Source organism: Thermobia domestica, chromosome 7 (assembly GCF_964235325.1).
Source record: "Thermobia domestica chromosome 7, izTheDome1.hap1.1, whole genome shotgun sequence".
Lineage (NCBI taxonomy): Eukaryota > Metazoa > Arthropoda > Insecta > Zygentoma > Lepismatidae > Thermobia > Thermobia domestica.
Genome location: NC_137460.1, coordinates 294827119 through 294841169, shown reverse-complemented (window position 1 = coordinate 294841169; position 14051 = coordinate 294827119). Strand labels below are relative to the sequence as shown.

The following is a 14051-nucleotide window of genomic DNA, read 5'->3' as shown; positions in this document are numbered from 1 at the left end:
TGGTTTCTAATTTACATGAAGTTTGAAATTGAAAACACTACCTGTTAATCAATAAATAATTTTATTTAATGGAAATTCCCACTATGCTTTCCTTTCGATCCAAATTTATCAAACAAAAACACAAAGGTTTCTAGCTAAAAGCCATTGAGTAGAACTTTCGTCCAGCGTTATTAGAGAGGCTGCAGAATGTTAAAAACACTTGAGAGAAAGGAATTCATGCACTGCTCTTGTTAATCAGAACGGAAGTGATAACAACTCGAAAAAAAGGTTTAGCTTAAGTCTTCCGCAATTCCTTGGTTTTAATGATATTCTCTTTGAAGACAATACACAGCATCAACATTTATTTTCCCGATCTTCGAATCATAATTAAAAATAATAGAAATCATGCAATATTTTACATAGTGTGTACGAGTCATAATAAGATTTATTAGTTTCGTTACCACAAGTTTACTACTTGCCCATTCTCTTCCCCAAAAGTTTTATAAATGGATTAGCCAAGTAATGTAAAATTCCAATAGTGGAATTACGCCTCCGGACTTCCAGCGCTCACAGTTGTATTTCCCAATCCTTCATCAAATCAACTACAAATTTTCACTTCTGTCGATGATCAAACCATACTAGCTGAACCTACGCTCTCTACACAGCGCATCATTTACATATGAGCATGAATCTCCTTGTGTTTTCTCACAACATCTGTACATGTTTCTTTACAGACACAAGTGAAAGACATCTTGATAAAAATCTACAAGGGGTATCATAAAGCGGAGATTTTCCGATTAACTTCTCAACATCTCTCACCAGATGCAGCCTACTTCCGGTTGGAGTTTCTAAATCATGTATTATATGATCAATGTTTTCTTTCTTCTTGCATGCAGTATGCAACAAGCATATAAATTACATACACAATTAATTATGTCAGTGATATATGGTGTTCATTAGGTAAAACACTCCAAACAATAAAGATATATCTTAGCCTGGTGAAATGGTTATTCTTCGTTTTTCATTATCATTTGGCTATGGAATACGCCTGAGGGATATACAACCCCTCTATACAAGTATGTTGTGTTGGAATGTATAACTCATAGGATATGCATTTTTAAAAATCCACTCTTTCAGTGTATTCCTAAAACACGTAACAAAGAAATAATGGCCATGTTTTTTTTTTTTTTTTTAATATTCAACTAGAACTGGACAATCTACACAAAATTTGGAATCGACCAATAAAAACGGCACGTTTCTAGCACTTGTAGTTTTCGAGATGTCATTGTCGAAAAGATTGGGGACAAACATATAAATCTAGCATTTAAAAATATATAATAGCCCTATTTGATTTGCGTTTGCTGCTATCTTTCCTCAGATCAAATTTTAAACTTTTTGCTTCGTTACACTCTTGTTTTACTCTATATACATATATAGGTAAGTATGAATACTCCTTTTGAGTCTTAGGGGACGCACTGGCTCAGTGGTAGAGCGTTCAGCTCTGGTGCATGGCGTCCCTGGTTCGATCCCAGTTCGCGCCAAGTGAGCATTGTAGTGGAACAAACACCGTGTGCATGGATTTTTTCGGGTTCTCCCATTTTGTTCATTCCACCATTTCATACATTTCTCATTATCACCGTCTCCTTTACCTTAGCCGGCAAAAACGTGGGACGTAAAACTAGAAGAGTCAGTTCCATTCCTTTTCAGTCTTGGATTTTTACAGAATGAAATTTTGTTGAGAAAAGCACTGTAAGGAATAACTCTCTTATACCACAATGAAACGAAGGAATCAAAGTAAATACACTTATTCTACTCCAATTCAGCACTAAAAGGGAGTACGGTAATTTCTAGCTCTACTTGCCTGAATATAGAAGAGTGTAAAATGAAATGAAATCTTTGAGTTTAACGTTCCAGAAGTATGTCCTTTAGGCTAGGGGAGACGATGATTAAAGTAACGGAATGATGATGGAATAATTGGTGGAATGAAAAAGTGGAAGGAAACTGAGTGCTCCGAGAAAACCCACGGACATGATGTTGTCCACCAACTTACTTTAGCGGGGATCGAACCAGGTATCCCACGTACCAGAGGCAAGCTCTCTACCATTGACCTACCGTGCCAATACAGAAGATTAAAACAAAATGTACCAAAGATGATGATTCAAGATTTGATTTAAGGAATTTTGCTCTGAGGAAGCTCATAACAGCAAACGTAAGTGAAACTACTATGCAATAACATTAAGTGGGTAAAACATTAAAACTTTAATGTATTATTAGTTAAATTTAACTCTGCCAAGTTCACAGTTGATTATATTAGCTTAGCCTAGCTTTTAAAAATGAAATGATTTTTTTTTCAATTTAACGTCCCACTATTATGTCTTTAGCCGTTAAAACGATCCATTGTACGTTTCCGTACCATAGAGCAGTGTTGTTTATAACCGCTTATTAAAGTGTTATAACACCGGTGTTTTTTTTTTCTTTCTTTTATTGGTCAAGTCAAACATGAACCAAAGAATACCACAGACGTGTTTTAGAACTAGCCGATCACCTCATGACCGAGCAAAACGAGGGTGGGGGACGTGACATCACATTTTTTCTTGATGTAATTTTCAAAATTTTTTCCCGCCGTTAGGTTTTAAGATATACTGAAATTTTGCATACGTATTGTGTACACCTCTATTTATTATTATTATTGCTACTACTACTACTACTATTATTATTTTAGATCTCTACGTCAACTCCGGACCGGGAGCTCCAGTTTCAAAAGGACATTTTATCGGAAAATTTTTCCAGATTTCCCTAATTTCCCGTTTCTGGTGTATGACACGGGCATGCGAATAATACCGTTTGATACTTTATTCGGAAGAGAATGAGGTATGAATCATGATTTAGGGACAAATAGTCTAGTTTTAGGAAACTTTAACATCACCTCGTATATATATATATATATATATATATATATATATATATATATATATATATATATATATATATATATATATATATATATATATATATAAGGTTGGTCACCTTGAGATTTTCAAAAAAAAAAAAATCCCGCCGTTAGTTTTCAAGATGTCATATTGAAATTCTGCAAACGTACTGTGTACTTAACTACATATTTTTCCAGTGATTTTGAGATCCCTACGTCAACCCAGGACCGAGCCAGAGGGGCGCAAAATATTTGAAAAAAGTTATTCCCCCCCCCAAAAAAAACCTCCTGGTTTTCGAGGATTTTCCCGCTTCAGGTGTATGATACGGACACGCGAGTCGTATCGTTGGAAAGGTTGCTCTATTGTGAAAATAAATAAATAAATAAACGAATTGATTGATTGATTGAGTTTAACGTCCCGTTCAGCAGCGAGGCTATATGAGACGTGGACCTACTGATTAACGTGGAATCCGAACCACATGAGCTCCCGCCGGGAATCGAACCCGGGACTCCCACGCCAAAGGCGCGTACGCTAACCGCTTAGCCACGAAGGAGCTCATATAAATAAACGAAGTATAAATCATGATCCTACAATAAACAACAATGAAAATGAAATGAAATTTTTGAGTTTTACGTCCCACGGTTAAGCCGGTAAGGCTAAAGGAGACGGTGATGATGAGAGATGAATGAAATGGCGGAATGAAGAAAGTGGGAGGAAACGGGAGAACCCCGAGAAAACCCACGCACACAACAAACAACAATGAAGCAGTATCTGCTTGTCTGAAAGTCTAAATTTTACCTGAAAAATCGAAGATTGTATAAGGAATAAATAAAATAAATGAAAGAATGAAGGGTTAGGCTAAACGAGACAGACAACTAATGAAAGTGAACAGTTATGAAATTAAATTTTTGTTCTCTCTCACCGGAATCAAACCTGGGACCACACACTCCAAAGGTACACCGGCTAGGCAGTAGACCAACAGGAGGGAGCCTTATTTAACTTTAACCTTCTTAATCTCTGCGCATGCGCCAAGTGTGCAAATTGAAAATCTCAGGGCCAATATTGAAAATTAGGAGTTAGATATACTGATTCACAGAGAAACAATAACGTCTAATATATTTACTTATGCACAGATGCATACCTCTAACTACAGTAATACAATACAAGTAAAATAGTTAATCTCTTCTTTTTATTATGCAATCCTTTCTAATATAATTAAACATACTAGAATAACCTAACGCCTAATATTCATTCCCGCTATTTTTGCTAGTACGCTGCGCGCGCCTTTGGTGCAAGGATTCCTGGTTTGGATTCCCGATATGACAGCATTCAAGTTTGAACGCATTACTGTAATCTCAATTCCACTTTAAATTGTAGGTCCTCGATGTTAAAAAGAGACACAAAAGTTCAAAAAACACCGGCAGCAACACATTGACTAAGGAAGCACTTGCCTCTATACTGCACACATGTATTCATTCGCTACTGATCGATGACACTCTCACACGTGGCGCTATGTTGCAAAGCAAATCCCGTAGGACAAATTACAATCGTCAATACAAGTCATCAGAAGTCAATTTTATGCCTAGCTTTTATCACTATTATTAAATATTGTGCCTTTTTTGCATTTTCTAAGGCTAATATGTTTTTTTTTTTTTTTTTTTTTTTTTTTTATGTATTTAAGGTTTCAACCTGCAAATGTTTCTTCCACGTTTCTCGATCTTCACCTTCGTCTTTTAACCCTCAATATTTTCTTCTATTTTTCAAATCATCGATCAGATTTGTTTTTCTTCTTACTACTCCTCACTTTCCTTCCATCTTTCCTTCTATGGCGGTGTGAAGAAGACAATTACTTTGCAAGATGTGTCGAATCCAATTGGCATTCCTACGAAGGCAGCTGGCTAAACGCGTCCTCTTCTCTTCTATCCCTTTTAAAACATCTTCGTTTGTTACTCTCTCTGTCCACTCTATCTTCTCCATCTTCCTCTAACACCATGTTTCGAAGCTCTCTAAATATTCCTTCTCAAACTTTCGTAATGTTTAAGTCTCTAAATCAAACAGTCCAATACTCCAGATATAACTTCATCCTTAGTCCAATATTAAGGCTGCTAGTTAAGAGTGATATTTTCTTTTTGAGTGTTTCTTTGGCTATGGCAGTTCTTGACCTGATCTCTTTGATGCAGTAAGCGCCTCTCGTCAAAATACTTCTCAGATACTTGAAATTATCGGGAGGGCTGTGGTGGCTCAGTGGCAGAGCGTTCACCTCTGGCGCATGGGGTTCGATCCCAGCTCGCGCCAAGTGAACTTTGTAGTAGACAAACACTATGTACGTGGGTTTTGTGGGGGTTCTCCCGTTTCCTCCCACCTTATTCATTACACCCTTTCCTTCATTTCTCATCATCACCGTCTCCTCTAGTTTAGCTGATATAATTGTAGGACGTAAACTTTACAGATTTCATTTCTTTTCTTTCTTTCTTTTTTTTAAAAAATTATCGACCTCTTCATGTTCTGTTTGTTCTACTCTGACCCGCAAGGGTGCGATATTCTCATAACTTTCGGTTTTGATTTCCATTCTATTTTAAGGTTAATGTTTTGTACTTACGCTCCAAGGCTAGGAAGGAAACGATGATGATAATCGAAGAATAATTGATGTGAAGAAAGTAGAAGAAGCCCACACGCTATTTGTCTATCCCAGCGTATCTCAACCGGTGTGCCGCGGCACACTAGTGTGCCGTGAATGGGCTGTTGGTGTACCGCGAGGAATCGAAACAAAATTATTAATTCTATAGCAATCAAAATGCAAAACGTAGGGGAAAATGTATATTTGTATTTCACATTACTATGAGCCTCTACTTTTAAGTTTCATACCAGGTTACTGTTCTGTACATTTCTAATGTCGAAAAAAAATGGTTATCATTGTTATGACCATTATTGCTTCTTTATTATTGCAGACTATTTCTAACTTGAAAATTTAAAATATCATTCAATCCTTTCGACAAATTACCTACATTTGTGTTTTAAATCTAAAAGAGATTCGTTTGTTCGTTCGTTATTTAGTGATCTTCCTTCTTAGTAAAAGGTTGGATATAGTTTTTAAAAAGAAAGCGTATTTTTAAAAACCTGAGTCCAATATTTCATTGCAATTGTTTTCTTTTTTAAATTAGAACGAAAAATAAGCATAATGATTTACCACAGGGAAAAAAACAGTGATCGAGCTTTCTTCTCTGTAAGAAGAAGATCAATAATTACAGAAAAATACTATATTTGTGTTTTATATTTACAAATAATAATATCTATAAGTGTGCCGCGAGAATCCAAGTAACACCCGTAGTGTGCCGCAAGTTGAAAAAGGTTGGGAAACGCTGGTCTATCCCAAAGCACACTTGATGCGAGGTTGGATGGAACTAGCACCAAAGGCCAGAGCTCTACCGCATAGCCATTGCGGTCTCCATAAGATATGTGTATTATTACATATATGTGCTGTTATGGCTCGTTTGCACGTCGGAGGTGTCAATACACATAAAATGACTGAAAACAACCTCTAAAGGAACTAGATCTTCCCCTCGAAAGAGTATATACAGGGTAGGTCAAAAGTCACGGAAGGGTTATAACTGTAAGTAACTTTTTTATTTAAAAATAATTTCCATTGATATTTCACAGACTTAAGGACCAAGGATGGGAGATTGTTTACACTTATGTGTGGAAAATATAATCTCAGGTAAATACCCCCATTATTGGCTTCACAGATACGGACTTAATGTACCATATGATTCATGGCTTTGTTAAGGGGACAGACTACTAAATATTTTTCGAAAGCTGACAATTTTTCTTTTGCCAGTTTTTCGTAAATGAACAGTAATAATGAAATGTAACTTACCTCAATAAAAGATAATGTTATTCTACACCCGAAAATAGGAATCGGAAGAATCTTCAGTGTTGCCATCCAGATAAATTACAGTGTGAGCAAAATTTGAGTTACCGAAAAATCTAGGTTATGGCAGCGGCTAGAAAAATGAACTCAACGGCAACTGATGACTTATCATTCGTCTGTGTTCCTTGTTAACTACTTTTAAATAATATTTGTATTTATTTTGTAATAAAGAGTACAAAATAAATACTTTTTAATAAACAGTAGAATTAAAATATAAATATTATTTAAAAAGTAGTTAACAAGGAACATAGACAGCATGATAAGTCATCAATTGCCGTTGAGTTTATTTTTCTAGTCGCTGCCATAACCTAGATTTTTGGGTAATTCAAATTCTGGTCACACTGTAATTTCTATGGGTGGCAACACTTAAAATTCTTCCGATTCGCATTTTCGGGTGTAGAATAACATTATCTATTATTGAGGTAAGTTATATTTCATTATCTCTTTTCACTTACGAAAACTGGCAAAAGAAAAATTGTTAGCTTTTAAAAAATATTTAGTAATCTACCCCCTTAACAGACAAAATCGTCGGTTTTAGGGTAGTGAAAAAACCCACACGCCATGCATGTGCGCGAACTGCACCCTGTGAAGTGCACTGTATGAAGTGGCATGACATCAGAAACAATAATTCGCCATGATGATGAAGTCAATGCAATAACGGTGAATGATGATTGATATCGAAACATCATTTTAGACTATTGTGCATCCTGCAGTGGAGAATATACCTGAGATGTGGTTTCAACAAGATGGGGACACAACACACACAGCAAGGGCCTCATTCGGGCTTGTAATCATTTTCGGCTATCTAATTATCTCGAGAAACATTGATATAAATTGGCCTTCCCGTTCTCTGACATCATTCCGCTTGATTTTTTTTTTTTCTTTAGGGCTATCGAAGAACAGTGTGCATGTCAACAAACACTAAAAATACAGCAAGGACAGTATTCATGAAAAAATAAGGGTACTTCTACCAGAAGTGTTGAGAACCATAATGGCGGACATATAATTGAAATTATATTTCACTACACATAAGTGTAAACAATCTCCCATTCTTGGTTTTAAGTCGGCAAAATGTCAATGGAAATTAATGATAAATAAATAATAATAATAAAACATGTTATAGCCACTTTGAGACTTTGGCTCAACTTGTATATTAAATAAATACGTATCGTGGCATTCAGATTCAATATCTACACGTGACTGAAGTACAAGCTCGCAGAGAACCCTCTGGAAAAGATTTTTTCTTGCCATAACATGGTTCTAATGCCTAAAGTGTGCTGTTCCCCGCAAAATACTGTATTTACTCGGAAATTTCAACATGCTGAAGATAGCAAAGACGTACTAGGTGGTGCACGTTTACTTTTTAAAGTTTAGATTGACTAGCTGTAGATTTAAATTTAATATTTTCTGTGCTAGTTTTTATTGTATTTTAACAACTACCAGCACACATCAAGGTGAACGAAATAAAAAAAAAAAATACCTGTATTTTAAATGAAAGGGAAAGTGGTTCTAGATTCTACATACCCACCCTGTATTTACCTACAATAATTAGGAAACTTTTCTTCCCTTTGCTTGTAGAGATATTTTTGCACAATCTCTGTATAACATTAAGTGCTGTCCTATTTGAGGTGACCATACATGAATTCATTTTTTCATCAAGAAATGCACTTCTACTATTTTATGAATCATTTCTTGTGACAGGTGTTCCATTTCTAGGTACAGATGCATATTCACTTTAGGAAAACATAGCTAAGCTATAAGTCAAGTCACTAACAAACCTGTGCTAGGTGGCCACTAAAAAGCACGAGTTGTATCTAACCCGCGTAAGAGTAGGAAAAAGCTGGTAGACCCTGGTAGCAGCGTGTCCATTGGGAGCAGGCGTGGCAGCAACCGTGGGATGAATGTAACCCAGGTTATTGAAAACACAATGTGTTCTGGATGTCATGCGTGTCGAATAGCTTTATCAGTAGGGATCATGACTTCACACACTGCATTGACACAAGGTCATCAAGATTTTTTACGGGCTATTATTAGGTGGTTAATAGTATACACTCTGGATTACGTTTGTTAACTTAGGTCAGAGGTAAGATCCCCATGGATATATTTTGGTTGTTAATAAGTTCCTCATTTAAAGTGACATAAGATTTGTCTTCTGCAAATTTTACAAATCTATGGTCACTTAACATAGGTTGGCACTGTAAATTCTTTTACTTGTGCGTAAAAATTACAAAGTACGGTGTGTTATAAAAAAAAAAAAAAAAAAAAAAAAAATGAATAGAATTGGACGCAAGATGCAAATAATTCTAATGCGTAGCTAAAGCGTATGTTGTAAAGTTTACTTCAAAGTTACCCTAAACGTATCTAATCAACGATTTGAAAAATCAATGAAAATGCAAATATCCCTCACTCCCAAACTCAATTCTTCGCGACGAGGAAAGAAACAAATCCTTCGAGCAAATATATGGTGCTAACTCAATTTATGGTGGCACTGTAACTTACGGAAGAAGCATTAATTATGATTTTGAAAGAGGAACATATATATATATATATATATATATATATATATATATATAAAACAAATAGAGGATGTCCGAAAATGATTGTATCTTTTCTTCATTTTTCTAAGTGCCCAGTATGTGGTGTAATTAACAAGGATTGCTATTAGATATTCCAAGTTTTGATTGAAATTCCCATCGTTCCCAAGACCACATTTTTTTCAAGATGGAACCCACTCAGAACAGAAGGCATTCTGTATTGTGGAATACGCAAAAATGTCTGTGATCACAGTTCTATGCAACTTTCGACGACAATTTGGGATCGATGCACCTGACAAAAACTCCATTAAGCTTTGGCATACACAACTCATAAAAACAGGTTGACTATGCAAAGGCGAACGGTAGTTCTCCGCATTCTGAGGAATCACTTGACAATCTTTCCAGCGAAGCCACACAAAGTCAATTCGGAATGCGGGACATGAGTTACTATTACCCCGCTCAACAGTCTGGGATGCTCTATGTAACCGTTTGAAATTCAAGGCTTACAAGCTGCCACTTGTGCACGCACTCACTCAAGATGACAAAAACTTCGCACTGTCTTGAGTGTAGACATGTTGGGGTTTTTGGAAAATGATTTTCGGGACAGTAGTCTTAACCTTCCATAGCAACGACAAACTCAACAGGCATAATGTTCGAATCTGGCGTTCAGAACACCCTCCGCAAATCATTAAGCATGTCAGATTCTCTAAAGTTGAACGTCTTTGCCGCCATGTGCAGAACGAAGCATTTTCTTTGCAAAAAGAAGTGTAACGGGTACTTATACCCTGATATGCTCCAGATGTGGTTGATACTAGAACTTGAAGAGGTCTCTCAAGTTACCATTTTCCAACAGGATGGAGCTCCACCCGACTTCCATAATGATGTCAGAAGGTATCTGAATGAACATCTCCCAATGGTCCTGATGATGGAGTGTTGAAATTGATTGATTCATTTTAGTTTAGCGTTCCTTTCAGCAGCGAGGCTATATAAGACGTGGACCTACTGATTAACGTGGAATCCCAACCACATGAGTTCCCGCCGGGAATGGAGTGTTGAGATGTCCTATTCCCAAACTCCGAGGTCTCCAGACATCACATCATACAACTTCCTTCTATGGGGCTTTGCCAAAAACTGGGTATTTGTCCCACCATTGCCTCGAGAACTGACGAAACAGCGAGAGCCATGCTGTTGTTACAAGAGACATGTTTAGTCGAGTATGAGAGGAAATGACTATTGACTGGATACTTGCCGTATCACGAAGGGAGCCTATATTGAATCTTTGTAACAGGGTTGGTAAAAACCATGGTTTTTATTGAAAAAACCAATGAAACCGTTTTTTTTTGGTTTAAACCAGGTTTTTTTTGCTTTAAACCAGCTTTTTATGGTTTAAATAATTTGCTCTATGTATTTATATTACACATGGCCAGAAATAAGTTTGTTTTGCCTTGGTCTTACTATGCAAAAATCGGGTTATGCTGGAAGGATCACATAATCTTAAAGCGGAATCCAAACCGCTTCTCGGCTTACATCCGAGAGAAAATGCCCTCCATATGACCTCGAAACCAGGACTAAGTGGCCACAAAACCAATACGTCTGCCGACTCTCACGAAGGACTTCTGATAAAAAAATACGTTATACTGATCTTTACGTACTTGTTTATATAATTGTCAAGAGGCATTTCAGAAGGACATTACATATGAACAATTTCAAAATACTGCAGATTACAGAAGAACTAATTTAGTCCAAGTTAGTTCACTAAGATTTTTATTAGTCCAAGTTAAAGAAATACAGCGACTTAACTTGCATATTAGTAAGAAAAGCGAATAAGGATACGAATTATTTGAGTTCACTTTGGCTCTGACCCATTTATACATAAATAGATACGAAAGATACTTCTGACTTCAATAAATGCCTCTCGTGGGTTTTGTATGACCCCCCCCCCCAAAAAAAAAATACGGTATTTCGATGTATTTTATCAATAGTAAAGTGTTAAAACGAAACAATATTTAGAATTTTTCTTTGATTGCAATTGCATATCAATAATAAACTATAAAAAATTACAAAAGAAACATTCATAAAATAAAATAAAACAGAAGCTCCTTTTGAAGTATAATCTTTTAGTAATGAATGGGGAACTTAAATCTGAATATAATACGAATAATATACGGGAGTGAAACGTGGTAACCCACAAATGTGTGTTCATCAAGATTTTACGAACACTTACACTTTTACGAACATTTTTCTTTTTTTGGTTTAAACCAGCCAACCCTGCTTTGTAATGTAGGTATAAAAAAAAAAAAAAAAAAAAAAAATCGATTATATTGCTTTTGGTATTTATTTATTTATTTATTTTGCGTCCAAGAGACCACAGTTTTGTACATTTTTACTTGCAGTATAGAACATGTCAAAGGAGTTGAATATCATATTTGGAGGCCCGAGAATATTTTTTTTTAAAAAGTTTATATTCTTTTTCAGACACACTGTATATGTGGACCTTACCTAAAACGCGAGAATATCTAATACAAAGTCTGGAGTTGTAACTATATAAGAACGTATTGTTAAACATGTAAGTGACAATAAACAGTGTTTTAAGTCGTGATCCTGAAAGATCGAATTATCTGGAAGGTTAGAAAAAGGTGTCCAACTTTGCAGTTTGCAGTCTAAGTAACGTACTGGCAATGCTGCTAGTGTCCGAGAACAGTGTTACGGTATGTTGGAACTGATGGATGTCGTGTTCAAATATTAAAGAAAATTAAATACAAATTTGGCATGGGAAAGGATAAAACGTTAGAATTTGAAGCAACATCTCACATGTATAAAATAGAAATAAGGAATGCAAAATGTGCTCCGTAAGCTGGCTATGAAGAAGTAAGTTGTTATGTGAATGCAGTTCAAGTATAAAGCGATCATAGATGAGTCACACGCAATGCATGTTTTAAGCCATATATATGTATTTCTATTATAGTCATTTCTGCGTATACCCACCTTCGCTGACGAGCCTGCTCCCCACGAGTGAACCCTCTCTCTAGGACTCGGCACATCCTGCTCTGTTAGCATGTGTGATTTTTACAGGCAACCTAGCACAAGTTTGTTTGCAATTTTGGCTAATGTTTAGCAGAAGAGGTCGAACAAATTGTTTCTAAAAAACTGTTGCAATTTCGGTAATTGCTGTTCACATTAGGTTAGGTTAGATTGGTTTGTTACATTGTTAGTGTAAGGGTCCAGCATAATTTTCCAAGAAATGATACAATTTCGTTTATTTCCTACTAATATTAGGTTAATTTGGGTTAGGTTAGGATAGATTTGGTTACGTTGTTAGGTCTAAAAACTTGCATTAACCATTTCACCTGTAAATTTTGTTTTTCGGACCCTCCTGCTCCGAAGACTTGCCCCGCCTTCACTCCCTTTCGCTCGCTTGGCAATACTATGTGAATTAAATATTAAACTTTAGTACAGAAAGGAGCCAACCTAGCTAAGCCGGTTCACGCAATTATAGTTACAGTTTCCAAGAAGGAAAAACAGAAAACAACGCGCCCTGCAGGGCTCTAACCCGCCTTCACTCGCTGACGCTCATTTGGCAATACGGATATAGTATACGTAAGACAGGAGCAGTTCCAGAAGGAGCTGGGCACGCTGTTTTCTGTGTTTGTTATAATTAAAAGGGAAGGGGGCCCTGTGTTCTAGAACCTTGCCAAACATGACCCGTATTTTTTTTAAAGTTAATTATTGTCTTATGCACTGTAGTTTTTATGCTATACGTACATACGATGTATTTATACTAAACCTTCACCGATTAATGCAACTCCTCCCTTAAAGAACACTTTCTTAGGAAGTATGAGCATATTACATGCAAAGAGAACATATTTTTTGAATATAAGTATGCCCCCATAAAATGCAATAGCACGCAAATGTATCTTCTAAAAATGCACAAATAATAGCAGTTAACATGAACGTTATTCAGGAAATTTCGTCATGAAAGTATATTTGACAGTATTCCTAAAACATTAGATCTATGCTTGACAGGATTATTTATATCAACAGTTCATCAATATGCATGTTTTACAGGAGTCACAAAAGAAAAATATAAAAATCTGAACTTTAACTCTTAGGCAAGGTTGAATTTTCCATGTGATCTTTGCTATTCAATTTATTATAAATTACCCTCACATAAACGCAATAACCTAGTGGAAATTCATGAGTGTTCCAAAACTTCCTTTCTAAGCTGTAGTTCACAATCCGTCGGACAACGTCGGTGCGTATAACAGACCAACCAACAAGCCAACCAAATAACCAACAAACAAAGGTTGTCAAGTGCTACTTTCGTTTTCCCTCCAAGACATATTATATGTGATCACTGTTGCCAACACTGCATCAAAATATTACTGAAAGCAATCATAACTCATCAGAAATGAATGTTATTGTAAGTATATTATTATTATTGCATGTTTTTCCCAAGGCTTCGACTTGTCTGCAAATGCATTTATTTATTTATGTATAAATATTTCTGGATATTATCGGCATCTATGGCCTTAAGTCCGTCAAGTAATGGGGCGTTTACACTTAGTCGATTTGCGTTCGATTCAGTTGAATTGACGTCACTTTCAACTTAATCGACCGTGTAAACGGGAAACCAACTTAATCGCTTGTTGATCGAAAGCGACTAATCGACTGGCAACTGAA

At 36.1% G+C, this 14051-nt stretch overlaps 1 protein-coding gene across 4 annotated transcripts in view; it reads right to left on the bottom strand.

Moving 5' to 3' along the window:
• The window catches only part of LOC145691065 (uncharacterized), a 71385-nt gene extending 57673 nt beyond the window's left edge, over nt 1–13712 (bottom strand). The window contains exons 1-2 of one of the 4 annotated variants that reach the window (XM_081766722.1): nt 13533–13712; nt 12719–12795 (exon numbers count right to left, since the gene is read on the bottom strand). The gene's annotated coding sequence lies outside the window, so the exon portion shown is untranslated. The remainder of the gene's footprint in view (nt 1–12718; nt 12796–13532) is intronic. The other 3 variants (XM_081766718.1, XM_081766719.1, XM_081766721.1) reach the window with 3 other exon arrangements.
• Between the last annotated feature and the right edge of the window lie 339 nt (nt 13713–14051).